Source organism: Streptopelia decaocto (genome assembly GCF_964273445.1).
Source record: "Streptopelia decaocto genome assembly, chromosome: 2".
In the NCBI taxonomy this organism is placed as follows: domain Eukaryota; kingdom Metazoa; phylum Chordata; class Aves; order Columbiformes; family Columbidae; genus Streptopelia; species Streptopelia decaocto.
In genome coordinates this window covers 23,123,379-23,150,489 of record NC_138655.1, presented here as the reverse complement: position 1 = coordinate 23,150,489, position 27,111 = coordinate 23,123,379, and the positions used below count along the sequence as shown (strand labels likewise).

Below are 27,111 nucleotides of genomic sequence, written 5' to 3'. Positions count from 1 at the left end.
TTCTTAAAGACAGTAGAATTTAATATGTGGCAAGGCACTAATTAATGGTCGTTGGTCTTACTGAGAATTATTCACAACTAAGAAGAGGAGTTAGGGAAAGAGTTAAAGAGCAAGACACAATCAGCTCTTCCTTTCTGAGAATCTAGATAATGGGAGAGCTGAAGAAACTTTTCACCTTCTCTTCCTGAATCTCATGGATTCAGCATCCTTGTGAGTCTGGGTGGAAGCAGGGATGCTCTAGAGCAGCCAAACTACTTATATTCTTCTCACCCTGTCAAAACCCCACGAGTTGTTTGTATCCTGGTGATCTGGGCATCACATCATCCCCCACGCTCCTTTATCTCTTCCCAAGGACAGAGGGAAATGAAGGGTATTGTTTCCTTACCATTTTGAAACATGAAAGCTGTAGAAAAGAAGTGCAGCGTATTTTTCTTTTCCTTGGATATTTTGCAGACACAGGGCCTCTTTTGGAGATGAACATGATAAATAAGTATATGTGGGAATATCTTCAATAAATAATTTGTGAAGCCCTGTTTTCCCATTGTCAGTGGAATGGATAGAATCAGAAGATATGAATGGGTGCCAAGAATTTTAATTCTGAGCTGGCGCTGTGCAGAAGTGCTGCATGACTCATATGGACTGTACAAACTTAAAAGCAATTTACTACATAATTTCAGAAGTCTTTTTGTTATCTGCATCCTGACATACCCATTTGTTCTTCATTGACATCTCTTTTGCATTATTGAGGTCTCCTGTAATGAGTAATGGGAATATTTCTGGTTCAAGATGGTGTTTGTTTTCTCCTTAAGTTGTAGAATTATGTATAGATTCACTGTCCTGAAAATGTAAAATCCAGTGGTTGGTTACCTTTTGTCCAGTTCTGTGTTCAGTGTTATGTAGTCTTATTTGCCTATATGAAGCCACCCCACCCTCTATTATATGCTCATTTATTATTATCCTCATGTTTCTCCTTCAGTCATCAGAGGGAAACATACTACACGTTGTATGCTGGTTTTACCTCAATCTGGATCCTACATGTGGCTATTCATACTCCATACTTGCTAATTATGTCATTGCAAGAGTCAAAACATAAATTACATTGGAAAATACCTCTGGAGACCATTCTTTTGCTCAAACAAACAATAAATTATCAAAGCTAAGTCAGGCTTTTTAGCACATTGTTCAGTTAAATCTTACTTTAATTTCAAGGAATGAGGTTGCACTGCCCCTCTGAGTAAAGGTCCTGTGCTTATGTACGCTTGCTCTGGCAAGTTTTTTGTCTTTATAGCCTTTCAGAATTCTGTTTGATACAACTTTTAATCATTGCCTCTCAAGATGGCACTATACATCTCCCCAAGAACAGTCTGACTTCATCTCTTCATAACCTTGCTTTAGGTACCTGGAAACAGTAATTTGATATCCCCCCACCATGCTTACCCTTCTTTTCTTCCATCTGAACAAAACTAGCTCTCTCACTCTCTCCTCATAAATGCTGTGCTTTAACTTGTTACACCTCTTGATGATCCTCTGCCCACTGAAGTTTGTCAGTCTTTCTCTTCTCTTATTGACATCAAAGCTAGAGACAGTATTTTAGATGTGGACTCACAAATATCTAATAAAAGGAAATAATCTCACTTCTGATCTGCTGGCTGATCTGTTGTTAATGCTGCTCAGTAAGTGCTTAGCCTTCAACACCACAAGGGCATGCTGCCATCACATGCCCAATCTGTTGTCCAACAAGACCCTTCAATTAGATTGAAACTCAGATTATGAATGGAATTTTGTATGACAGTTACTTAAGGCAATAAGTGTATTTGCTTGGTTTTCTTTAGACATTCCCATTATTACTAACTAAGATAATAATCTTGATTGTGTATCTTTCATGCAGGCAAGCCATTCAACCACATTTAAAGATGTCATGTTTAACCTGTTTTCAGGAAGCCATTTTTACAGTATGAGCTCTAATTTGAAGGAAAAGTCAGTAGTGATGAATTGTATATTCATCTCATTGTATTTGTTTCCTGTTAGTCGGTTCAAACAGAATTATGCATACATGTATAGTTACAGTTTGCTTTTTAGCATACAAAGCTTAAGGTAGGATAGAATCATGGGATAGTTCATGTTGGAAGGGACCTACAGAGTTGATGTAGTGCAGGCATCTGCTCAAAACCGGCCTAATTAGATCAGGTTGCTCTAGGGCTTTGATCAAGTATTGAATGCCTCCAAAGACAGAAATTAGACAACCTCTCTGGCAGCCTAGTTGACCAAGCAAATGATAAAAACAAACAAAACAACAACAACAAACAATCCTAATATCTAATTGAAGTTTCTTGTGTTCCCACTTGTGTCCACTGCTTCCAGTTCTATCACTGGGCATCTCTTATTCTCTGACAAGGCTCTGGCACCGTCTCCTCTATGGACTGTGATCAGGTAGTTGTATCCATGCCCGTAGATGCCATCTGATTAAACTTTTTGTCATCTTCTGATTACATCTTTTGACATCTTCTGTCTTGATTTTGCAACTGTCTCGGTTGCCCTCTGTTGAACTCAGTTGATATTCTTCATGTACTGTGAGGACCAAATCCGGACACAGTATTCCATATGTGATCTCACGAGTGCTGAGTAAAGGGCAATAAATACTTCCCTCAATCTACCGACCATGCTTCTGCCAGTACAGTCCAAGATGCTCATGGCCACCTTTGCTGCTCAGACATATCACTGGCTCATATCCACCATGACTGCTCTGCAACCAGCTTGTATCGTTGCTGAGGTTCTTCTTTCCTAGGTACAGGACTTCACATATCTCCTTATTTAATGTCCTCAGGTTCCTGTTTGGGTCATTCATCTACCCTTTCTGGGTCTCTGTGAATAGCAGCCCTGCCCTTGCACCCTCTGAGTTCAACCATTCAACTAGATTTTTACCCATCTAGTGGCTCACCTATCCAGGTAATAATATCCAAACTTGGATACAAGAATATTGTGGAAGTTTTAAGACCATTGCCAAAGTTGAGGTAGATGACATGCACTGCTCTACTCTTGTCCACAGATCCAGCCATTTTATCATAGAAGATAATCAGGTAATCTGATAGATAACTGCTTGGTGGATTTTGAGGAAGGGCAAAGCATGTCAGTCAGAAGAGTTGCTTTCTTCATCTTAGGTTTGTTGCTTAGCTGTGTTCATCTCATTTGATACTTAGCAATGCTTTATATTTTTTCAGAGCAGATACTTTCTACTGCTTGCTGTAAACATCCGAGCAAAAACAGTGAATGGATAGAGCTTGTATCTTTTTCTGCTTCTCTCTAGCTCTCTTTCTGTTCCTCTCTGCTGATTCTTTCTCCAGCAACGTGAGAACTCAAGGGTGACAGCTGTGTGGGCTGATGACAGCTCTCTAGCAAGCAGCCCTTTGAAGCTAACCAGTTTTCCAAAGAAAGACAACAAAATACTTGGGGATTCTGGGTATGATTTATGGGGCAAGGCGTGGATCATAAGAGTCAAATGCCTACACCTTGGCTGCAAGATGAATGTTCTGGAGCTGTGAAGCCACAAATATTTAAGAAGTGCAAACATCAAAGGTGAAGTAGAATCATCCAGAATTGTATAAAGAATTACAGAGGTATACAAGGAGTTATATAATTAAAAAAATAAAGGAAACATTATTCATGACAGGGCAATAAACCAGCAGATTAAATACAATATAGGTAAATGTAAAGTGATGCAAGCAGAAAAACAAAGCCAAAAACACTATTGTCACCTCAAAACAAGTTCTTCAACTTATTACACACATTTCTATGGAAGTGTCAGGTAGAAGAGAAGAAAATATATTGAATGTGATCAACCCCAGCACAGATCACTACGTGAGTACACTGATAACCACAAATCATTCAATTGCCCTTGTCCTCCTACTCTTCATTGACTTATATCCAGGTGAGGACCTTCTTCCTTATTCTGTGGAAACTTAGTCAATTAGACACACACCCTGAATTGCGTTCTTGTTCCCAGCTAGCACGTTGCTTATCAATAGTGGGAATCTTTTGTCTGCAGAACAGAATTTTCTCTCAGTTACCTGAAGCCACAATCTTACAATGTACTCTCTGTTTACAGTATTCCAAGTCTGATAAGACCCATCAAAATGGGGAGCAGGTTTGAAATCAGGTACATGCTTATCTGTAGTGAGCTTGTTGCCTGATACAGTTCTGATTTTTCACCTGTTTTGCTCTTAAGTCACTTTCCAAAACATTTAGTTTGAAGTTCAGCTCAGTCAGCTGACAATATGGCTGCTCCTCTGCTTTTCCTCTCCCCTCTGAAATTAATCTTCCTCGTAATAATACAGACATTTTCAGGTTTGGGTTGGTTTGTTTTTTTTTTTTTTTGTGATTTGCTCATTAATTTTTTGTTAGTTACCACCTTTGCCATTTTGAGTTAAACTTGAAACATTTTCAGTGCAACTTAGAAATATGGATTTGCATTCTGTGCTTTATCTAGTTTATTTTACCTTGGATAAACAGCAAGAAATTATCAATAGTTAATTAATTATCTTGTAGTAATACTTCTGACAGTTACAATTATCTTGTAATTACTTTTCACAAGTAACATAATTACTTGTGAGAGGAGAGTCTACTGCTGATATGTTTATTCAGTCCCTGAGGCCTCATCTGTGAAGGAACTTCAGAGAACCAGCAGCTCCTCTCCTTGTTGCACCTGACTGGGGCTGGTGCCTGGACAGCTTTTTCTGAAGTATTCAACCTGTTTCATTGGAAAGAAAGCAATCTTGTAATGGCTGAGTTTGTGGCTCTTCAAGACTTGAAGTGCTTGTTTGTTCTTTATTTTTAAATGAAAAAAAAAAAAAGAATCCTTCATGCAAGCAAGCTTAGCATATCTGAAAAAAATGCAGTGACAAAAAAGTTATATTCCTGAATATTCCTGTCCATATTATTCTAAGTGGAATTTCCAGTGTTCTATAATTAATATGTATTTGGTGTTTTTAGTGTGTAAATGAGGATATACTAAGGAAAGGGATGGAAAGTTTTCAAAGAACTGGATTTAAGCAGATTGAAAGCAGGTGGCTATCCGCATTGTATCACAATTTTGGCACACTGGTAGTTAAAAAGACCTATGCCACTGAAATTAATTCACGCCCAACAGATGTTTAGTTCCATAAAGGGATGTGACCTACTTGACACCAGTCACTGCAAGGAAAATATTTTTTCTTCTTATGTTTTGCTTTAGGTACAATGGATATTACACGTGTGTCTGACACACTGAAGATAGAACTAATCTTCTTATCGAAATATTACATAAATGCACATTCAGCCCTGCTGTTCACCCAGCATAATTAATGTTGTATAGAGAAATGTAGGGTTCTCCAAGCATGTGTGGGTTCACTTAGCAGCGGACATTGCATTGAAAACAAAGTCATTTCCGTTTCTAAGTCAAATTGAAAAAATCTTAAAGCTGTATAATTAAGTATTGTCTAAACATACTGGTAGTAAAAATCTTGCAGTAATCTCATGGGATAGTAGTAATTTTTTAAATATCGTGGTTATAGAAAATGGATTTTTTTTGATCCCTGCCTTTAGCCCAGGACTATATGTAGATATATGAATTTGAAGTGTAAAATTTCATATAATAATAATAATGCATACTAGATTATTATAAACTTATGGATGGAGTTTTAAACAATCAAGTAAGTAAGACTGGAAATACCCTGAGTTTACATTTGGCTGTTTTGATGTGTTAATAAACATTTGACCTGTGGAGTCAGGGAAGCAATTGTGGTGGGTCTTTTAAGGTTTTAGACAACTAAGAAATTTGTGTTTGTGCTTTTCTTCCCCCAGCCTCCTGTGGCAGCATGGTGGTCTAAATCTGAGTTTCAAATAAAATTAAGAATTTTAGGTTCAAGGCTTGGAAAGGCACTAATCCACTTAGCATTCAGTGCAACACAGAAAAGCTCATGTGCAGCTCATTATTTCTAGGAATAAATAACTTATGAGAATGTTGTTAAATGTCATGTTGTGAGCAGTGATGTTCTTTCTCTAAAGAGAAGGGGAAGAATGCAGTCGTTGCCTTTTCTTGTTGACTTGTAGCAAATCAGTAGTATTATAATGGGTACTTTTTCAGCACAAAATATTATACTTTTAACAGTTCCTGTCTGGTGGTATGTGCTAGGTAACATATAAAACATGCCTTGTACTAAGTACTTCACAATCTTTTTCGACAGTCAGTATATATCTGTAGTTCAGAGTATTCCTCTCCTTTATGATAGATATTTCTGTAATCTCTCGGCATTTGACAACATGACTAGAAGCTACTAGTGCAGGTTATCTCAAGTTTACCTTATTCTTCACAAAATGCACTGGTACTTGGAGCAAATGGGAAGAGAAGTTAACTGTATTACCACTCCAGTTTGGACAGTTACATTCTAATAACGTGTATTGCTATATTAATGACATTTCTAATGCAGGTCCTCTTTGGTGAAAAGCAGGAGCATCAAATCATTTTCTCCCCTTAAAAAGTATGCAAACAGAAAATTATAAGAGTTTCTGTGCCTGGTAGGTTTATGTTCCTACCAATAACTTCACAAACCTGAAAAATGTAGGCCCTGCTTTTAAAGACTCTCTGAAATATGGAAATAGAGCAGAAGTTGCATCCTGAAATTATTTTTTGTTATAGTCAACAAAACTTTCCTAGCATAAGTGACCATACCATTTTTTCCTGTTTTTAGAAACATAGGTGCTACTTGATATCTGCTAGAGATGATCTCTTTGATTGCTTTTCAATTTTATGTTTTTACAATGTATACAAATTAATATTGACCCTCAAATTAGGACAGTATTAAAATATTTCTATATCTTTACATTTGTTTGCTTTTGTTATTACTAGGAATCTGATGCAATTAGTTCTTTGAGGCAGTCTTGAAAGCTGAATTTATAATTTTGTTCTTTAGGCTTCGAAGGGAAGAGCTCTCTTAGTTTCCCTCTTTTCTCTTTTGTCTGGAAACCATGTTTGAAATAGCAAACTGTATTTTAAAGCTGGAAGAATAAAGAGAAAATACACTGGATATATACTGGCTTTGAATCTCATTGGAAAAAGTGTTTTTCATATGTATTCAAGGAGAGGAATGGGAAAAATGAGGGGGGAGAAAGCAGCATGTGAGATGTGAAAAAACTTCACTCTCTTCCAAATATTTGACTAGATAAATCTTGAGGACTGTTGAACCACTATAAACATTGTTAATCTTAGTTAGGAAGTTTGATTTCACTCAAAGTTCTTGGTAAATAGGAGGACTAAATAATAGTCCTTTCTGCCTCAAAAGTAAAATACATTGTGTTTCTCTGTTTTATGCTTTGCTTACATAAATATAGACAGTCATCAAAGTAGCAACCCCTTGTTTAAACTTTAAAGGTGTGATTTCCAAATGGACTGTATTTGGTGGTTTATAGGGCAATGTTGTAAAGATTAGTGTAGACAAAAATATTAAAGAAGTGATGATTTATAGGTAAATCTTTTTATTTCTTTAAGTGTTTTAAGGTTCTGTAAAGAGTTTCATGCCAGGTCTCCAGAGCTGTGTTTTTACTTATTATAAGCCTTAGCTTTATGCTTTTTTATAAATTCATCTTTGATGTACAGTAGACCTATTGTACTGACTTCATAAAGTATAGTCTATTATTGCAAAGAATATTGCTTTGATCTGGTTGACAGTTTTAAAGTAAGGACACATATGTGGTGTTTGATAAATTACCTGAGGGGCAAAGAATGTTGCTGCCTTTTCATAATTATTCAGTTCTTCAGAATTAATATATGCCAAATTCTTACAAGAAGAAGATATAATACCTGCACATGGAGAACAGAAACAGAAGTGCTAGGAAAAGAAATAAAAATATAAGAGTGAAATGCTGTTCATGTCCTGAGATGATAGGTGCAATGTTAATAAAAGGACCATATTTCCTCATTCTTAAAAGAATTCTTGGATATTCTGCTAAGAGTCTTCCCAATATAAATGATAACTAGTTTAACTGCTGATCAGTGATAGAACAGGTTAGTTCTGAAGGAGTTTATTTCTTAGTCTGGCAAATTCATCTCCTGGTGTCCATCACTTACCACCTGGAGATTTTGGCAAGAGAGCATCTATTTGTCATACTAGCATTTAGAAGTGCAAAATACAAGAACTCCACTTTGAGAAAGAAATGAAATACAAACCAACACTCATCTTGGTCTGCCGCTGTCCAAGCAGACATGTGTGGATAACATATTGTACTGCAAGTCAGTGAATCTTATGCTTCTCAGTCAAAGATGGCCAGTGATGTCATTACCAGTGGTTTTCTGTACAAAGGACTCCTCCATAAGCTTCAGAGTCAGACCAGACTTTTGGAAAAATATTGATTTCTACACAAATAATAACTTTGCTTAAATTTACCCTGAAGAATGTTCCTGTCTAATAACTCTACTTTGGAGGTAATTATGAATACAAAGCACAGTTGTAATTATCTTCCCTGAAGAACTTTCAAATGCTTCCTTTTTCTTCACAAAATCTCTACAAGTTTTATGGCTCTAGGAGAGAAATCAGTTACACTAGTGAACCACAAGATGCTTGCTTTTAAAATTCAATGCAAGTTAAACTTCTGAAGTATTTTCCAGAAGATGTCATCTAAAGCTTTCACCCATCTTCTGTTTTCTGCTGCTGTATTTCCCCTATCCCCTCTATACTTATTTCTCATGTCACATACTCTTGTTTATTTTCTGTTAGCCCAAATCCACATTTCAGTAGGATACAAGTCCATACCAGTCCTGTACAATCTGAAATTCTGATAGGCGGCTAATATACTCATAAAAACCAGCATCAGCTATTTCTTGAAAGAATCATAGCCAGCCAAATTAATCATATTTTCAATCTGTCATTCTTATTCACAAGTTTTTGATTGCAGTGATGATTGCAGCACTCAACAATCAGTTGTTGCAAATACAGAAATATTTGCTCACAGTAGAAGTAGAAACCAAAACATTGTCCCTGTTTTGGATCCCTCTCAGACCTCCTCTGCCCCTTTCTGGCATTCTATCATTTCTGCCTGAGCAATGAACAAAGCTTCCAGAATTCTTCAGTGTACTTGCTGTTATTGTGTCTCTGTGTTGCTAGCCACTAGAATACAATAGATCCTGCACAAATTCTTCTCTCAAAACACATGAAAAAAAATCTTCTTGTTAAAGTTGAGGAGAAACTGTATTTAACAATTGAGTTGGTGAAGGATGGACATGGATGTAGTGGTAAAATGGTCACTCAAAGAATGACCTGGGGCGGAAGTGGCTGGTTGGAATCTTTATTCGTGACGGAGGTGTTCACACACTAGAGGTGTTAGAAGACCTGTAGATGAGGTTCTTAGGGATCTGGTCTAGAGGTGGACTTGGTAGTGCTAGGTTAATGGTTGAAATCCATGATTTTAAAAGTCTTTTCCAAGCAAAATTATTCTATGATTCTTTGTTTCAAGCATGATTTGCAGCCAGAGCCAATAGCCCCTGGACAGAAGCTGTCATTCACCTGGGGGCAGTGTTGAACAAAAAGCAGGAAAACCTGGTGTGGGCAGATCTTCATTTTCTTTCAGAAATTCAAGGCACAACCTGCTGGCTAATGTTTTCTGTGTTTGTAGTGCCTGCTTCTAGGTATTTGACTTTTGAGCGCTCTGTCTAGGCTACCCACGCACTGGCCTCTGCAGTGTTCATCAGCCTGCCGGATGAAATCTTGCTTCTAGACCTGGCTCTTGGCCAATCACTTGGAGTAAACCCCACCAGCAGATGTGACATGTTCCAGAAGGCTAACCTCCACGTTCTGATAAGTTGCAAAGACAACCACCAGCTTCCTGAATAAATTATATTAATACTGGGAGGGGGCAGAAGCAAAAGTTGTCATTTTACCACAGATTATTTTTGGAGTCTAACTAATGTAAAGATTGGATATTTCATAGCAAGCAGAATATTACTTGTAGTCATACCCATAACAGGAAAGGCTGGGGAAAGTACAGCTTCTATCTGCCAGATACCCAAACAAAATGAGCAAAGGCTTCGGTGAGTAATAAGCATTACACTAATGGCAGCAAACTAGTTTTTAACTGAAAGGTCTCCAAAAGGGAAAAGGGATAGAATACTCATCTGTAACAGCTGATTCCTTTCTAGCCTGGTTCAACCAAACTGTTACCGATTTGTCACATTAGGGACATAGCAGTAACATCTGCAGAAGACATAAGTCATCCTCTGTCATTGCAGATTAACAAACTATTTCTGATAAGTTACGATACCCTGTAATGTGCGGGCTCAGAAGGAGTATTCTGAAGAAGTATTTCTCTGTGCTTGCTTTATTTATACTTTTTCCCCTAAGCATCCACTTAGAGCTGCTGTCAGAGAGCAGGAGTCTAGAAGGACCTTTGCTCTGACCCAGCAGGACCATTCTTCTGTTCTCTTGTAGTTTATTTCTGTTTCTGGCAATTTCTTCAGCCTTCTGTTGTTGCTATAACTTCGCTATAAGATAAAGAGTACGATCAGCAGGAAGTATGTAGGAAAGTGCTATTACAATTGCATCACACATAAAATTTGAAAGAATGATAGTTAATGGAGTTTATAGCAGTCTTTCTTGCCTGTGGTATTTTAACAGAGCAATGGTACCATATTTTTTTTTAAACAAACATTTTTTGTTTAAAAATAATAACGATCAGAAAACTGGTAAAACAGGTTCCAGATAATACTACTTAGGAAGCCAGACAGACAAAGTGTGAAGTTGCAGATGCACATGTTGCACAGATGTTGCGTTCACTCTTTAGTATCCTTATGGAAAGCTTGTGTAATTGGAAGTATTTTTAGTATGTTGAAACTCTGAGAAGTTGGCATCCTCATTTACAAGTTTCTTTTGAAGAAGCTGTTTATTTTTCGTCTTTTGATTTCTGAAGTCTAAGGTAATCAGTGTTAGAGAGCCAAAACAGTCTCAGTTTCTGTCTATTGTACAGGTCAGATGAATTTAGGTATGTCTTGATATCCAAGTGTGTTGGCACATAAGGAAGGTAATGTTGTGTGAAGATAGCTTCCTGAGGGTTTAAAGACTGTTTTCATAGTCCCATATCTCTGATATCCTGGACCATGAGATGGAGACTGGAGAATCACAAATGTATTGCAGCTGGTTAATGTATTTAATTTATTAATAAAATCGTTAGCAGCAACCTCATTACCTGGTGTCCTGGTTTTGGCCAGGATATAGTTTCCTAGTAGCTGGTATAGTGCTGTGTTTTGGATTTAGAATAAGAAGAATGCTGATAATACACTGATGATTTAGTTGCTGAGCAGTCGAAGACTTTTCACCTTCTCATACTGGCCTGCCATCGAGAAGGCTGGGGGTGCATAAGGAGCTGGGAGGGGACACAGCTGGGACAGCTGACCCCAGCTGACCAAACGGATATTTTATACAATATGACATCTGCTGAGTATATAAAGATGGGCAAGAAGAATGAAAGGGGGGAAGTTTGGAGAGATTATGTTTGTCTTTCTGAATAACAGTTAGGTGTGATGGAGCCTGGCTCTCCTGAGCATCGCTGAACACCTGCCCACCCATGTGAGGTGATGAATGAATCCCTTGTTTTGCTTTTGTTTGTATGTGCAGCTTTTGCTTTTCTTATTAAACTGTCTTTATCTCAACCCATGAGTTATCTCACTTTTGCTCTTCTGATTCTCTCCCCCATCCCTCTAAGAGGGAGTGAGTGAGCGGCTGTGTGGTGCTTAGTTGCCAGCCAGGCTTAAACCATGACATCTGGGATGTGTGGACTGCATTTTTGCGTGAATAATCAGTCAATGTATCTTCCTTTTTTATTTTTTTTTATTTTTATTTTTTAATCTTTTCATGATTGTACATTTAAAAGCATGAGGTATTGTAAAGCTTCTCATCAGGTTACAAAGTGTAAAGTTTAAGATAGCAGCCCTAAGAAACAATGTAAAAAGAAAGTAACAAAATTTGGATTGCTTAGATTTGAAGCAGTCTGAAGAAGGTTCTCAAGCAGCTTAACAACGGCTGTTCTCACTGTGTTTATTTTACGGCTCTGGAAATAATGTAATATTTCCAGAGAAATGTTTTCTCAGATGAGAAGAACTGCAGAAAGTTGTAGTTCCTAAGCACATACCATAACTAGATCTCCCAAGTACCTCTGATTTGTGTCACCAGAGTGAAGAGGTATCTTATGCTACCATTCCTGCAGAGCAGGGCCACTTCTCTGTGCTTTAAATCCAGATTATGCCTTGTACACCCTACATGAATTTGTAAAAGGGAATCACTTCCATAACCTGAAAGCTCACAAAGTTTTGATATGGAGGAATGGCATTTCACATCAATCTGAGTATTGTCCTTAGAATGTGAAAAAGGGAAATTAAGAACTAGGAAACAAAGGGAAATCTTTTTACTGTACGTATGTGTGATCTTTAGCTTCTATCGTAGAATTACTAGGAAAAAAAAAAAAATCCAAACTGTTTATTGCAACCAAAATTGCTGTATTGAAGAAATCTTCATGCTCCTATTCTGCAAATAGAAAATTAGAGTGAAAATATAGGGTATGTGGTCTCTCTTTGAGATATAGAACTAAGAAAATTTTTATTTTACAATGAATTTTCTGTTTAAAAAGCATTCCGACTTACATAGTTCAGAAAGATCAATAAACATATGAAATAAGATAGATATTAAACTTAAAAGGTAAAGAATTCTTAGGATAGTAAAACCAGCTGGAAATGATCGATTCCTTTTTGCTAGGAAGGAACTGTTTTTTTCTGCTAGTTTTTCATGTCCATAAGCACACAAACTATGCAGAAAAAAAATGGGATGGTAGGACAAGGGGCAGTGGGTACAAACTGGAACACAGGAGGTTCTGCTTAAATATGAGAAGAAACTTCTTCTCAGAGAGGGTGACAGAGCACTGGAACAGGCTGCCCAGGGAGGTTGTGGAGTCTCCTTCTCTGGAGACATTCAAAACCCGCCTGGACACATTCCTGTGTAACCTCATCCAGGTGTTCCTGCTCCGGGGGATTGGACTGGATGATCTTTTGAGGTCCCTTTCAATCCCTAATAGTCTGTGATTCCATAGCCCTTACTGTGCTTGATTCAGGACCAATTTCTTTAACATTTGTCTTAATGTTTTCACTGACCATTTAATTTAAGGTGGTAAGATGTATTAACATCAAGATCTCACATAAAATATAGCTGGGGAGGAATTTAATCAAAACAACAGTCCATAAAATGTTAGAAAATTATAGGCATCCTTCCAAATCTTCTTTGCATGGACACTCCAAAGAATATTGCTTCAACATTATAATATATTAGGAATTGTTAATGAATGGAAAAATGTAAGGAAAAATACAACTATTTCATCTGAATACTGTGAAGCTTCGTATCAATGGCATTTAGAGGCTTCCTGCTTTCTTCAAGTGTAATGCAAGTGCCATGCTGGAACACAGCTAGTGGGAAAATACCTCATAGGGACTGTTGTTATTTTTTCAAAAAAACAAATTATAACAGCAAAATAAAAAACTGAAGGAAGGATAATTAATCTCTCAGTGTTTGAGGTTTTTTTCTTTTCTCTTTTGGTTCTTTTCTAAGTGTTTTAAGATGGAGCCTCATGGGACAGAACAACTTTTACCTGAGTTTCAGGTGCAAGTTAGGGTTCAATCCACCTTTTTTTCCGTTAGCCTACAGTACTTGATTATCTGAATCAAACCTCCTTTTCTCTGCTCTGTGAATGACATTTCTTTTGTCTCACACTGCCCTTCATGGAATAGGCTAAAAGACATTAACGTTCTGTCTAATCTCTTCATTACATACTCTGTCTAGCAATATTTTGAGAATAACTTGTGGATGTTATTTTTATTATCAATAACTTAAATATTATTTTACTTTCTTATCAGAATAAAATGCTTTTAATAACTAGATGGTACATAAAGTTAATTTAAAATTTTGCTGTTTCAGATCATTTAATATATTAACAAAAATCTGAAATATTCATTGCAGAGATAATAAAAGTATTGTTATAAAATAGGTCCAAAACTTAAACTGTTAAACTATAGAACATGTGCAAGAAATCAAATTGGTTCATTTTAAAAAAAAAAAACAACACAGAAACTGTAAGAATTATGATAGTTATGCCATAAATAACAAATATAGATGGCTGTTGAAGTGTAGGCAGGACAAAAATCAATAGAGACAACACGGTGGCTCAAACTGACCCTAAACAGAAGTGTGAGAGAACACGTGCTTGGACTTTCTCACACTGTGGACACTGAATGTGTCACAGTGGTGATTTGCTTAATCGTCTGATGAGGAGACGAAAGTTTGAGTGCTGGGTCACACGATGTGTGACTGAGGGTTCTGCGCTCTTTGATCTTGACTAATCTGCTCCTTTGAGTCATCTAACGCTTGTCTACAGTGCAGTTTGCCGCTGGGGCAGTGTTACCTTTAGATGGCACCGGTTACAGTTTCTTCCCTGCGTGGAGCATCACCTGCTTGGTAGTGAGGAAAACTTGATTCTTGACAGTAATTATAAACACATGGATTCTGCAATTCGCTTCATTTTAAAGTGGAATAATATGTTTTTTCTTAAAGGGAAAGCTGAGGAATAAAAGGAGGAAGGATAGTTGAAGCCAGTAAGGAGTTAAGCAATAGTCAGGGGACAGTGAACCGTCAGCTCGGATTTTGAATTTCCCTGTTTTATGTGCAGGAAGGATCCTCTCTTTTCTCTGGCATTGCTTCATGAGAAACAGTCTTTTTCAGGCATTTTAACCTATTTTTGGAAGTAAATAAAGCTAATATGATCACTCCGTATGTCAGTCTTTCTCAAATAATATGTAATGTTTTGTGTTCTCAGCCAAATTAGAAAGCAGAAGAACAGTAATGTCTTAGAGAATAATAATAAGTCTCAATGTAAATTAATTTTTTATCTGTTATGCGAAAATCAGAAATGGATGGTGAGAAACCAAAACAGGTGTTGCTGCTGAGGCACAGCCATTACTCAATAGCTGGCAGTAGATGCTGTTTGGCCACTTGTGTGGCTTGTATGAACTGGGCGGTCAACTAGGGATAAATATGCTGCTTAATTTCCTACTGATTTTTTTTTAAAGCCAGAATTTCACTTTGCTACTACTCTCTCTCTTAAGCAATGAGGCATAGTTTTTCAGAATGTACTGCTATTAATCATATTCACTGCCTTCATACTCTTTGAATTTTTCTGGCCAGCTGTAGTCTGTTTTCAAATTCAGGTAATGCTGCATCTGAGGCTGCCTAATAGAATGTTACATCCTATAACTCATGCCACAGATTTTGGCAGGAAACAAATGTGGATATTTTCTCAAAAGCTCATCTGCCTGTTCTAACAGAAATTCAAGGTCTTTTCATACTATTTGAAGAATGTCAAGAATACTTGTATGAATAAATTTTATTTTTATCAGTAGTGAGTTTAAACATAAAAGAGAATAGCCTTCTATGTATATAAAACCAAATGGATGCAAAGATGTTCAAGAGGTCCAGGTTATTTCATTGGACAGAGTTCAGTGGAGTTTACAGTTTCCTCACAAATGAATTTGTATGAGTCTGAGTTGCAATAGTTTCCTTGGGCAATTTACAACCAATTGTACACTAAGCAGGATTACCTATAGCCACTTTTTAGTTTAATAATTTTATGACATTTTAAACTAAAAATATTCCAAACCATGATCAGAATTCTTTATTCATTAGACCTTAGTAAAAGAATGGCAGATTAATTGGTCTCGTCTAAATCCTAAAATCTGTTTTCTGCAACACTTTGTAAGATGGTGAATGTTTAATTGTAAGGTGGCATACGTTTCCTATTCCTGATCATGTTAAAGACCTGAAACTTTGAAACATGAAAGGAAGTTATCTGAGTTAATTTGAATGATGGTGTGTTTTTTCTGAATACATAGTAACATGAAGATGTGTGTAAAATGTTAGCACATTCGAGATGTGTGTGCATAGAACTGACGGACAAAATTTACACCATGTATAACTTCTTTCTCTTGGTATAGGTTGTTCTACAAATTAAGTTTATCTACTTAGGTAGTAATCAGAGTTACTAGATTAAATCCTTTAAATTGCATGAGAGTTCTTTTATGGCAAGAAAGATTCTAATAAAATACAAATATCTTGATGTCTAAAACCCACTTTATTTCCCTTGAGGTAGAAAAATTGTTGCTGACTTCATTTTTTTCCTTGTGGTTGCCTGGAGTTTTACATGTTGTGCAATAAGTTAAAATTAATCTTTGTTTGCAATACAGTGGAATTTTCTTTCATATTATAGGTAGGACACTATTCTAGCAGAGCTGAAATTGTGCCTCATACAGAGTGTTCACACCTGAATGAAAGTCACAGGCCAAAGATAAACTAATCTTGAAAATCTGTAAATGATGGTCTTGCTGTATAAAGGTAGTTTCTGACTATGGTGAATCTGAAACGGGTTTTCATTTCAATCTAGAAAAAATTAGTGATGACTCCTCCCTCTCTTGGGAAGGCAAAAAAGTATTTCCCCATCTTTGTTAAAAGTAGATGTAAGTTTTTTGCATTAGATTTGTACTTTATAGTTTCTTTTGAGCCAAGTTTTCTTTGTTTCTTTCACATGTTGACTTGTTAGTAGTTCAGATGAAGAAAAATAGACTATTTGTATTATTTTGGACAAATAGGCTATGTATTTTTTTTTTGTTTGTCTGGTGATCTGGAGATTATTTTGATTTCTGTAGTCTTTTAATGAGGTACTTAAAATTTGTGGAATGGATAAATCTTTTGAAATATAAATGACATTAATATGATAATTTTTACCATTGGGTGATTCATGTCATACAATTTTAATGTGACCTTGTAGCTTGATAGTGTCAGGGAGGGTGCCAAAAGTATAACTTCTTGAGAATGCCAATAAAAACCCCTAGCTGGAATACTTGAATAATACTTACATCATTTTCCTGGTAGTTTTACCAGTACTTGGATTCCCACATAGCCACTTGTCGGATGTTTTCCTGAAAATAAAGTGAACTTTGGTTAGTTCAAAGACACTATCAAAATAAAGTCCTTGCCAGTATCTTGAGTCATGTCCATACCATGTTTCCATTGTTAGGAATCTTTGTCTCATCATTTGATTCTGTTGCCAAAACCAGCAGGGAGATAACTTTTTGAAGGGCTGTGCAGTACTCTTTGGTACTTCTATGAGCAAACATTTTCATTATAGTAGAAATGTAGATGCAATTCTTGTACTGGGAAAATGACTGTGATTTTACCAAGACGCTTCATAGCAGGAATCCTGCTTTTCAGCAAAGCAGAGATGAGGTGAGGGACTGAAGTAAATTCACACTGAAATAGGAAGTCTTAAGAGAAAGGGTCCATTTTGCAGATATGAAGTTAAAACACATGGAGATGACTCAGAAGGACATATGCACTTATTTGGCTGTGCACACATCCAGAGAGGTTTCACAAAAACCTCTTATGACGAATGCTCTGAGTTGTGTGTTAACCTGGAATTTTTGGAAATGCACAATTTAGTTTTATGCTTCCAATCTAAGATGGTTTTTAACATCTTTTAAATTGCTTTAGAGGGTTTCATTCATCCCCCTGTAATGCTGTAAAAGTTGCATCCACAGTCACACCATGAAAATTTTGAGATGTTTGAATTTAAGCCAGGTATTTTGAATGGAAGAGTATAGTTTGAACTTTATACTTCAGTTGAGGTTACCAAAAGTAGACAATAATTCTCTGATATTAGTATCCTCACCCTGATCAGCAACATTGATTTATGGGATTATCTGGGCTTCTGAGCCTCTCCAAATCCCAACAATTCATTTTTGTTCTATGCCCTGCTTGCGGGGAAGTTCACTTGTCTCAGTAATCATAATTTTCCACTTGTCTTGAACCTTTCAGTGTTGCACTGGACTTTTGTTGGATGGGGCAGAGAATGTAATAGAGTTTATTCCTAGACACACAGTGTTCAGACTAGAAGGATAATAGGCAGACTAGCTGTATTTCATTTATTTCTGATATGTTTGATGTATTCTGCTGTCTACCACAAAAGTCGATATAGTAAAATTACAGTGAACTACCTTTCACTACATTGTCACCCTTGAGTGACAAGGCCCACAACATACATGCATAGGTTCTGTGGCTTCAATAAATGTAAAATCCAGTATGGCTTATATTCCCATTTAGATAGTAGTGGTATTAATAGTTGTCACACTGACTTGCTTTGTAGAGTGTTTCTGAGTATGGAGGAGATTAAAGAACAGGACAATACTTCTTTTTTTTCATTTATACAGCTAGCTTCACTCTGAGTTACTGGTTGCTATATCAAATGGTGAAATCATAGATTATGATTGTGATAAGATATGAGTCATGCATATGATACTAATAACATCTACTGAATCAAATTCAGGTTTGCATCCTTTTCCAATTATTCTGAATTTATTTCTCCAGATAATTGGCCACCAGTATCTACCTAAAGAGAAGACATTGTAAATCTTTCAATGGTTTATACATAGTATGGAACTTTGGTGTTTCTGCTATACTCGTTATGGTTTTGCTTAATAACGTTGCATATGAGCAATTTATTTTCCTCAGTGGATATTTCTAAACAGTATTTCCAACTTTTTAATTTCCACTGAGTCTGTACCTTCCCCCCAGTTACCTGTCACTCATTGCATGAACCGGGACTCAAAGCTTCATTCTTGACTTCTCCTAAGACTTGCGCTAATTTTAACTTTCTCCATCAAAGCACAGGAGTAATAGTGACATAGTATTCTCAGAAAAGAACAGTGACAACTATTTCAAATCATTGGAAAGCTGGTTAAAATAGAGAATCCATAAAACTGAAAATTGTTAGCTTTTCTGAATAAGGATCCTGCCTACAAGTTACATGAAACTCTTATTTATCTGAAGAACAGTGAGTCGTAGGTGTGTGTTGCTGTGTCACACCACCGCCTGTACCGCAGGTTTGGTGTCTTACAAAGGCTTTAGAGACCAACAGAATATGCTAAGATACCTCCTCAAAGATTGTTTTTGCTAAAGTATTCTATAGCACTACACTAGAGAATGAACATTTCAGATGACATTTTTAAAGTCACATTTTTCCACCTGTTAAATAATTAAGGCAGTCATGTCCATCTGTTATTTGGGCTGTCTGGAGATCCCAGGAGATGGCCCATCCTGAGCTTGCTTTCCAAAGGTTATTTTTTCAGTACTAGGAATGAGAACCAACGTTTTTTAAATGGTGTGTGCAGAAAGCAATACCTTGCACAGCCTATACAGCTGAATTAGAAGCTCTTTGGAACACTAGCTTTAAGGCAGCATCTCACAAATATTTTGAAAGTATGGACCACAGACATGTTGTCCTTACGCTTTGTCTATTTGCATTTCCAACAGTGCATGTTTTCTGTATGGCCACTGCAGCAGTTGTGTAATTTAAAAAAATACACTTAGAATAATATTTAAGTATTTTAATAACATTCAACAAGTAGGAAAAAAGCAGAAAAATAACATTTGTTAGTGAACCAACAGGAACCTCATAGCCCAAAATTGGCAAAACATTACTTTTCTGAAAAAAACAGTATATGTAAATACTATAAAGTAATACCTGCAGTCTTTTTGCATCTTTAATGTAATATGCTGTAATAATGCCATATAGACGCATGGAAAGGCCAAAAGTGTTTTTCATTAAGAAGAAAACTTGTCTTTGTATCTAGGCCTTCTAATTGTCTTTAATGTCTTTACCAGCCCACAGTTAGATGGCTCCAATGAAATCTTAGCACTGCAGTTAGAAGCTTTGAAAATGCAGGCTGCTGCAGGATGTGTTTCATAATAATTCTCCGTTGATTTTTCCAGTAAGGTATAAAGTCAAATCTCAGCATGGTCTGAGCGCTGGGTGCTTTGAAGCAGCCTCCCGGCACTGGGAGACCAAGGCAGCTGGAAGACGGCCAGGCTGAAGATGCTGCTCCATGTGTCATCCGCTCCTGAAGCGGGCTGACAAAGGTCCTCTTTCTAACCTTTCATTCCTGCTCTGATATGACAACTCTCTAATTATTTTTAAACAAGTTGAGAGAGCACAATTTAGAGTGCAGTTTTGAGGCTCATTAAGATAACCCAAGCTGGGCTGCCACACTCTGTCCTTTTCATTTTCCTCTTGGTAGCAGCACAATGAGCTGGTGAAGGAAACAGAACAGGCCAAAAAAACAAGTATGTTTCTTCTCAGTTGTTTGTGCTTTATTCTGGTATTATTTTTTGGATGCTCCAAGTCTATGAGCTGGCTGTTTTACACAATCACACAAGGCACATGTGAGGACACGCAAGTTCAGTCTGGCGTGGAATTGCACACCGAGGCTGAGAGCGACAATGAGGATATTTTGTGATGGCCTTGTTACCAAAAACACTTATCTGGAATTCTTAATTTGCTAGTATTTAGTCCACATGCTGGTCTTTTTATAAGATACTCTAGACAAATTGAAGCATGATGTAGTCAAACATTAGGCTAGACACAAGTTTATGTGCCTTGATAAAAGTGAGATGTAACAACCTTAAAAAAAAATAAAGAGCAGTAAGGCAGAAAAGATAATTTTCCAGACATCTGGAAGCTTTAAAACCTGAGGCACTTGAGACCCCAGCAAACGTTTCAGTGAGCGTCGTGTGCCAGCAGTTGGACATTTCTCACTGGAGACTTCTGTACTGTGGATGTTTCTGTTTGTGGCATGTAGTGTGACTCAGCCTGACTTACATTACTGGAAATAATGGAGAAGGAAGTTTGTTTCATAGGGCAACTTCTGTACATGACATCTTCTAATCTGCTGTAGATTTAGTTATTTTAATTGCCTTTAAGATGCTCAAAACAGATAAAGGCTCTAATATATATTAAGGAAAAGATCGTAGCATTGGATTTTGGGTGTAGTTCGTTTAACTGTATTCTTAATTCAGTTAAAAGGCAGCAGGTAAGTTCTGTATTGTGAAAGTCAATACCAAGTAACTTTACTGCATTACAATAATTACTGTTTTCATTGTTCGTACATTCATTCATCCTGTCCTAGAAAACGATGCTTAAATTTGCATTCTGAGGCCTTGTTGAATCCTGCTTTGAATCATTGCCACAGTATTTGGCACTTGCTTCAGTGTCTTTTCATTTATTTTACAGAACACTGAATGTTAGTCAATGGGAGACTATTCCAATTTACTCCAGTGGGAGTAAATAACTGTTAAATTTCTCATCTCCGGATGTCATAACAGTGAATCATCTGATATTTCCATATTTAATACAAATAACTTATTTAAACTCTTGCAGCTAAGAATTTTTCAGTGAATTCTTACTTTAAACACAGTCATTGTGTGAGAAAGTGTTTGATCCATGTTTGAATGGCCGGTCAAGAAAACACTGATGTGTAGGACCCAGGGCTGTTTTGCACCTAAGTCCGGTGTTGTGATAGTTGCCACCCAGTAGGTTGTGATTTCCCAGGACTGGTCACTGGCAACACCACTTAAAATAATCCCATGGCAGGCTGTAACATGCTGGTTCCAATGACAAACTTGTTCATACAGCCACACAGGGTGCGGAATTAGATGACTGTCTGTCTCTAGTATTTGAGAGCAAGCTTGATGTTGTGAAACCACCGCATTAATGACTTAGAATTTTAAGTCCTTGAATGTTTTTTTGTTGTGTGGGGTTTTGTTTGTTCTGTTTTGGTGTTTGATGGGTTTTTTTCTCAATGAGAGTTAATTCAGCTCCCTGAAAGGTTCAGGTAGCTTGATGAGACAAAGTTGTTTTCTATAAGATCAGATCAACACTAAACCACCATTTAGTTCAGTATGTCCTTCTGCATGGAAATGTGACCCAAAACTGAGACTGATATAGTGGCAGTTTTCTGCTGAGAGCTTTACATTGAAATGTTAGAGAATGTCGTGCAAAATCAAGCTGAATTTCAACTACTTCTTTCTAAAGTGTCCAAGAGAAATATACAAGCAAACTCCAATGGAAAAATGCTATTTCTTTGCTTTAACAACAACAAAAAAAAAGGTGCAAAAAATGAGCAAACCCTCATCTTATCTGAGGTAAGCATGTATACTTATTTTAAAGCAGATTTTTTAATATAAAAGCAAATATATGAACTTCAAATTCTGAAGTTAAATTTAAAAATAACACCAAAAAGCTAATACTTTTAGGGATATATTAATGAAAAATTACTGTTGAACAAACTCCTCTGCCAGATTTCAAGCTTGTCTTTTCAAATTGGAAGGGTTTCTTTAGGAAAAAAATATTGAACACGAAAGTTTCTTACTGACCTTTAATGTGGGGTAGCAAAATAAACATACTGTTTGTATTAAGATTAAAAAAATAATTCTGTTGGCACTAGAAAGGATTTAGCATTTGCATATATCCATGCTACAATTGGAATATTTAGCACAGCTTTGATTTATGAATATTTGGGTCAGTATTTAACAGAATGTAACCTCTTACTCTGCTTTTGAAGAGCTGGAAAAGCATTGCACAAAGAAGTTGAGTTTGTATTTCTTCTTGCCATCATAATTTTCACATAATTGCTGCAGTATTGTGAAAACAACAATTCAGTTCCTATCAGGAATATTACTGTAGGTCTGGGAGCTCATATACACCATTAGACTTCAGATTAGCATAATTTATTTTGCAGGGAATTTTGGTTAAAAAGGAAACTCTGATATTTTTGTTGCCCCATTTTGGCTTGATGTAATAGTTCCCTTTTTGGAGGACAGCTTTGGATTCATGTTCTACAGAAGTCTTTCTGCAGTTGGTTTGATAAAAGCAGAAGCGAGTCTGTTCAAATTAAATTGTAAAAATGTAAAACCTATAGGAAAAACTTTATTAAACTGGAAGACATAATTTGTCAGTCTAATATATTTGTATATGTGTATTTCATTATATTTTCCATGTGAGATTAGTATGTCAATTTATGAAATAATTTTCATAATGGTCAGAATTAAAGTCAATCATATAACTCATATACAAAACAAAGTAAAATTCTTGCAATTGAAGTGTTTAATGTGAACAGTGTAGCAAAATCTGGTTAACCAAAAAAGAGTTCTTAAGATAGTGATATGTCAAAGAAATTTCTCAACTGTTGGAGACTCTTTGGTGGAGTAGATGAAGTACTTAGAACAAAGCCAGACAGAAACCGTGCAGTGTTTTCTTCATAATTCCAATTTAGTCACAAAGCTGGTGGGGGAGGAAGGAAGAAAAATAACATATTCATTTTCTGTAGCTCAGTTTGTGTGCTATGCAAGATTTTTATTTCCATGAAAATATTGCTACATTTTAGCAAAAGACATAAAACCGGGTCACCTGCCACAGTGATGGAGCAGATACGATTGGAACCTTGATTCTGTGGTTTCGCACTTGTGACTCTTTCCGTAATTTATGTAATGTGCAGAGTGATCTCATGATTGGCTGAAGAGGTTGGATCAGAGTTAAGGAACGACTCTGCAGAAGGCTGGAAATTTCACTTCAATAGTGTCATTATATAACCATAATTAATATGAGAAGCTGGAAAAATTATGCTGATGTAGATGCTCTTGATCTAGAGCAGTTGCACTCCCAAATATTATGTTGCTTACAGTTATTCTATTAATTAAAGAATTATCCTGTAAAGTATCAGTAAAAGAAAATAAAACTGATAGCAATGTTTATAGTGAAATTTGCACATGCTTACATTTGTTATTATTGAAAACTCTTGAGAGATTAAGAAAGTGGAAATATAATGAAAAAAATGCTGCCACTTGTTGTAAAACACCTCTCTCTTGATTTGGAAAATGTGTTAATTATTGGTCTGAAGTATTAGGTTGTGTGTTTACCTTGATGGTTTTATTGCCTCTCTTTATGGAGTGAAAACTCTGAAGGCATGTCTCTACCACCTACACGCTTTTATCAGGAATGGAAAATAACTAAGAGTTACCTGGTTACGATTGCAGTGACCTCAGATGGGACTGCTTGCCAGTTCTGAAAAGCAAATACATTTATTTGTGATTTGATGATGTACTTCTGTGTGTGTGTTCTACAGAACACGCTATTTCCGTGCCCTTTTTCTGGATAGATGTGTCACATGCCCTGTTGAACTCGAGGGGTTAAACTAGTAACGTTACCTATCTCAACACGTGAAAAGGAAGAATAAGCCACAGTTCCCTCGCTACTAGTGTAGCTTTCAACACCTTTTCTATGGTGTCTAGTACTGATAGGATATATAACTGTGAAAGGACGAGAAAATGCATTGAAGTGATCTAAGAAGTAAACTATCATCCTGACGTGTTTTTTCAAGCTATTGAAAACCCTTCCATATTGCAACGCATTCTGACAGTGAAACTGTAGAATTCCTGTGATTTAAGTACCATCTGGTTATGCTCAAAGCTTTAAAGCTATTATCTCAACATAAAATTTCAGCATCCTATACTTTTTTCTTCGCCAAACTATCCATTTTTAAGCCACAAATATTTTTCCAGTCCTTTCAGATTTTATCTAAAAGTATATTTTAACAGTATTTAAATAGTTCTTAAACAATAACAATTTATCTTGATAGATGACATGCTGTGTTTTTTCATTTTATTTTAATTAGCCATTGTGGAACCAAATTCCCTTTTGTTTTATTCCTTTGAATACTGTTTAATTATAGTTATCATGCCAAATATCTTAAAGGTTATTTTACCAATACAGTTTCATTTAACATAAGCCATGTGGAATCAATAGTCCTGTTTCCTAAAGTGAATGCTTGGAAAATCTTACATTCATATGTTAAGAGTACACATCCTTTCCTCATTAGCTGGAAAGTACAGGGATTTTGGCACAGGTTCTGTGTGGAAGCATTGTGCAGCTTTTATATGGATTTTGTTTTTAGCCTTTGATGACACTGTTTAGAATAGGAAGTATCTAATAAGTAAAGCATTTTGTCTAATGTGCTGCCAGTGTGTTTAATATATGCCTGGAGGTCTGAAACATTATCTTCTCCACTACAGTAATATGCATTTAATTCTCTGAAAGCAGAAGGTCGAACTTTTAAAAGGAACTCAAAGTACATTTTCAACTAAAATAATTTAAAACACATGGGATAGGGGACCGGAGTAATGTACAGTTGGTTTTTATGGTTTAATCATGATCATGTTAATGCACACCAGTAGCTAATTAAAGAAAACTTTTATTGTTCATTTTAAATGGGTTATGTAAAGAGTAAGAGAATTGATATAATACAGCCCAATGATAAATGTTGCCATTACATTTGGTAACAGCAAGCTGATATTGCTGTTCCTGACATCTTTAAAGCATTGGCCCATTTATTCCATAATAAAGCAAAGAATTTTTTTAGAGTAGTTCTACTGAGAGTCATTCCCTCTCATATCCTTATCCCATAAGAAGAATACCTAAATGATTCCCAGGTTTATTACTAGGTGTATTTTCAGGTTAACTGTGAAACTTGGTTAGAAGGTTTGATGCTAACTGAGCTGAAATTGATGCAAGAAGTTCCAGTGGTACTTCTGCACCTTTATTTTGTTCCCAGTTGTGTTATATAAAGCTGTCTGGCAAATCATTACTCACTTGTTCCAACCTTTATAATATATGTAGTAAGAGCATACGTAAGTCAAAGTTTCATTGTGGAACCGGGTGGCATAGAAAACTGTAATAGGATATGGTGTCGTTCACCTTTCGGGCACTGGTTCATATTCCACGCTGCTTCGTACTGCACAGAAGTTACCATCTGACTGCTGTTTGGTGACCTACGTGAATTGACTCGAGGTCTCAGTAAAGTTTCTGTAGTCAAATGTCCAAATAACAGGAAACTCAACAGTTGGGACCAATTAGCACCCTTGCAGTAGTGTTCACAGAGAAACTACAGTCTGAATGGGGATGGAGGCAGAGCTACCTTCTTACCTTCCTTGAGGTGCTTCACGTAGACCAGCATATTTAATAAATACTTAACTATCAAAAGAGGCAGAAGAAAAGAACTAGGTTTCAAGTCTGATCGATTTAGGTGTGAGAAAGAGAGAATCCATTCAGAAAACAGGAGTACTATGCTTTCTCCCTCTGTGTGCTCATACACATGCAATGCTTTTCTCCCTGGAAGGTTATCATTTAGTGAATGGCATTGTATTTTCAATCCCTCTAGCCAAGTCAAGCATAGCCTACATGTCAGCTAGCTGCAGAAATTTCTGCTGCGTAGAGAACAAGGGAATACCATGTAGTACCCGTAAAAGCATTGTTCACTACAGAACCATGCTTTCTAGAAAGACTTTACATCCACCTGAGCTGATGGCTATAGAGCAATTAAAAATTGCTGGCCTTAGCAGCATATGCCTGCTACTTCATTTCAGGTAGCATTTCCATGAAATGATATGTCAAGATTGTTTCACAGCTCCATCCCTACTGTCTTCTGCTTGTCATCAATACATGAGCAATAAAACCATCTATACCATTTTTGAAAGTACCATCAGTGCAGGATATGGGTGAAGCACTTTACAGTCTACCAAGCAGAAAGGCTGAGGTGTAAATAGCCTAACTTTGCTAGGATATCAGGAGGAATCCAGATTTCTTGGCTCACAATGTAGTAATTCATTAAAATGCTCTCTAGTTATTTTTACAGAGGCTGCATTAAAAGCGGTATCACATTTACAAGTCAGTGATATGAGTCTGCCATAGAAATCAGCTGCAAGGAATTTTATTGGTTATTTGAAAAATATGGACATGAGTGAATCTGAAAAGATTGTAACCAGAGCTGGCAAAAACCTTTTCAAAGAAAATCTCAGCTAGTTAATGGTTCTGTTTTAGGATTTCCTCTGTAATGCTTTTTTTTCTAGCATGTTCATTCCTTTAAAGAAAAGGAAAGGGGGTTGCTCCCTTTGTTTCATAAAGCATGATATAAAGGACTCTTTAATACAACTGCTTCTCTTTAACTCCTCCACAACCAAATTTCTGCAGTGTATGTAGAATATATTAATATTGCTGCATAAAGACCAAAGTTAGAAGAAATTTGGTAATTCAATGCCCTTCGTTCCTGTAGTTAAGTTGCTGATAAATTTTGCAAGTACTTGTAAGTCATTATTATATTTTTCAAGAGGAAGGTATGGT

At 36.5% G+C, this 27,111-nt stretch overlaps 1 protein-coding gene across 10 annotated transcripts in view; it reads left to right on the top strand.

Annotated features, from left to right (window-relative positions):
• The window catches only part of VPS13B (vacuolar protein sorting 13 homolog B), a 455,756-nt gene that overhangs the window by 303,771 nt on the left and 124,874 nt on the right, over positions 1-27,111 (top strand). The gene's annotated exons all lie outside the window — the stretch shown is intronic.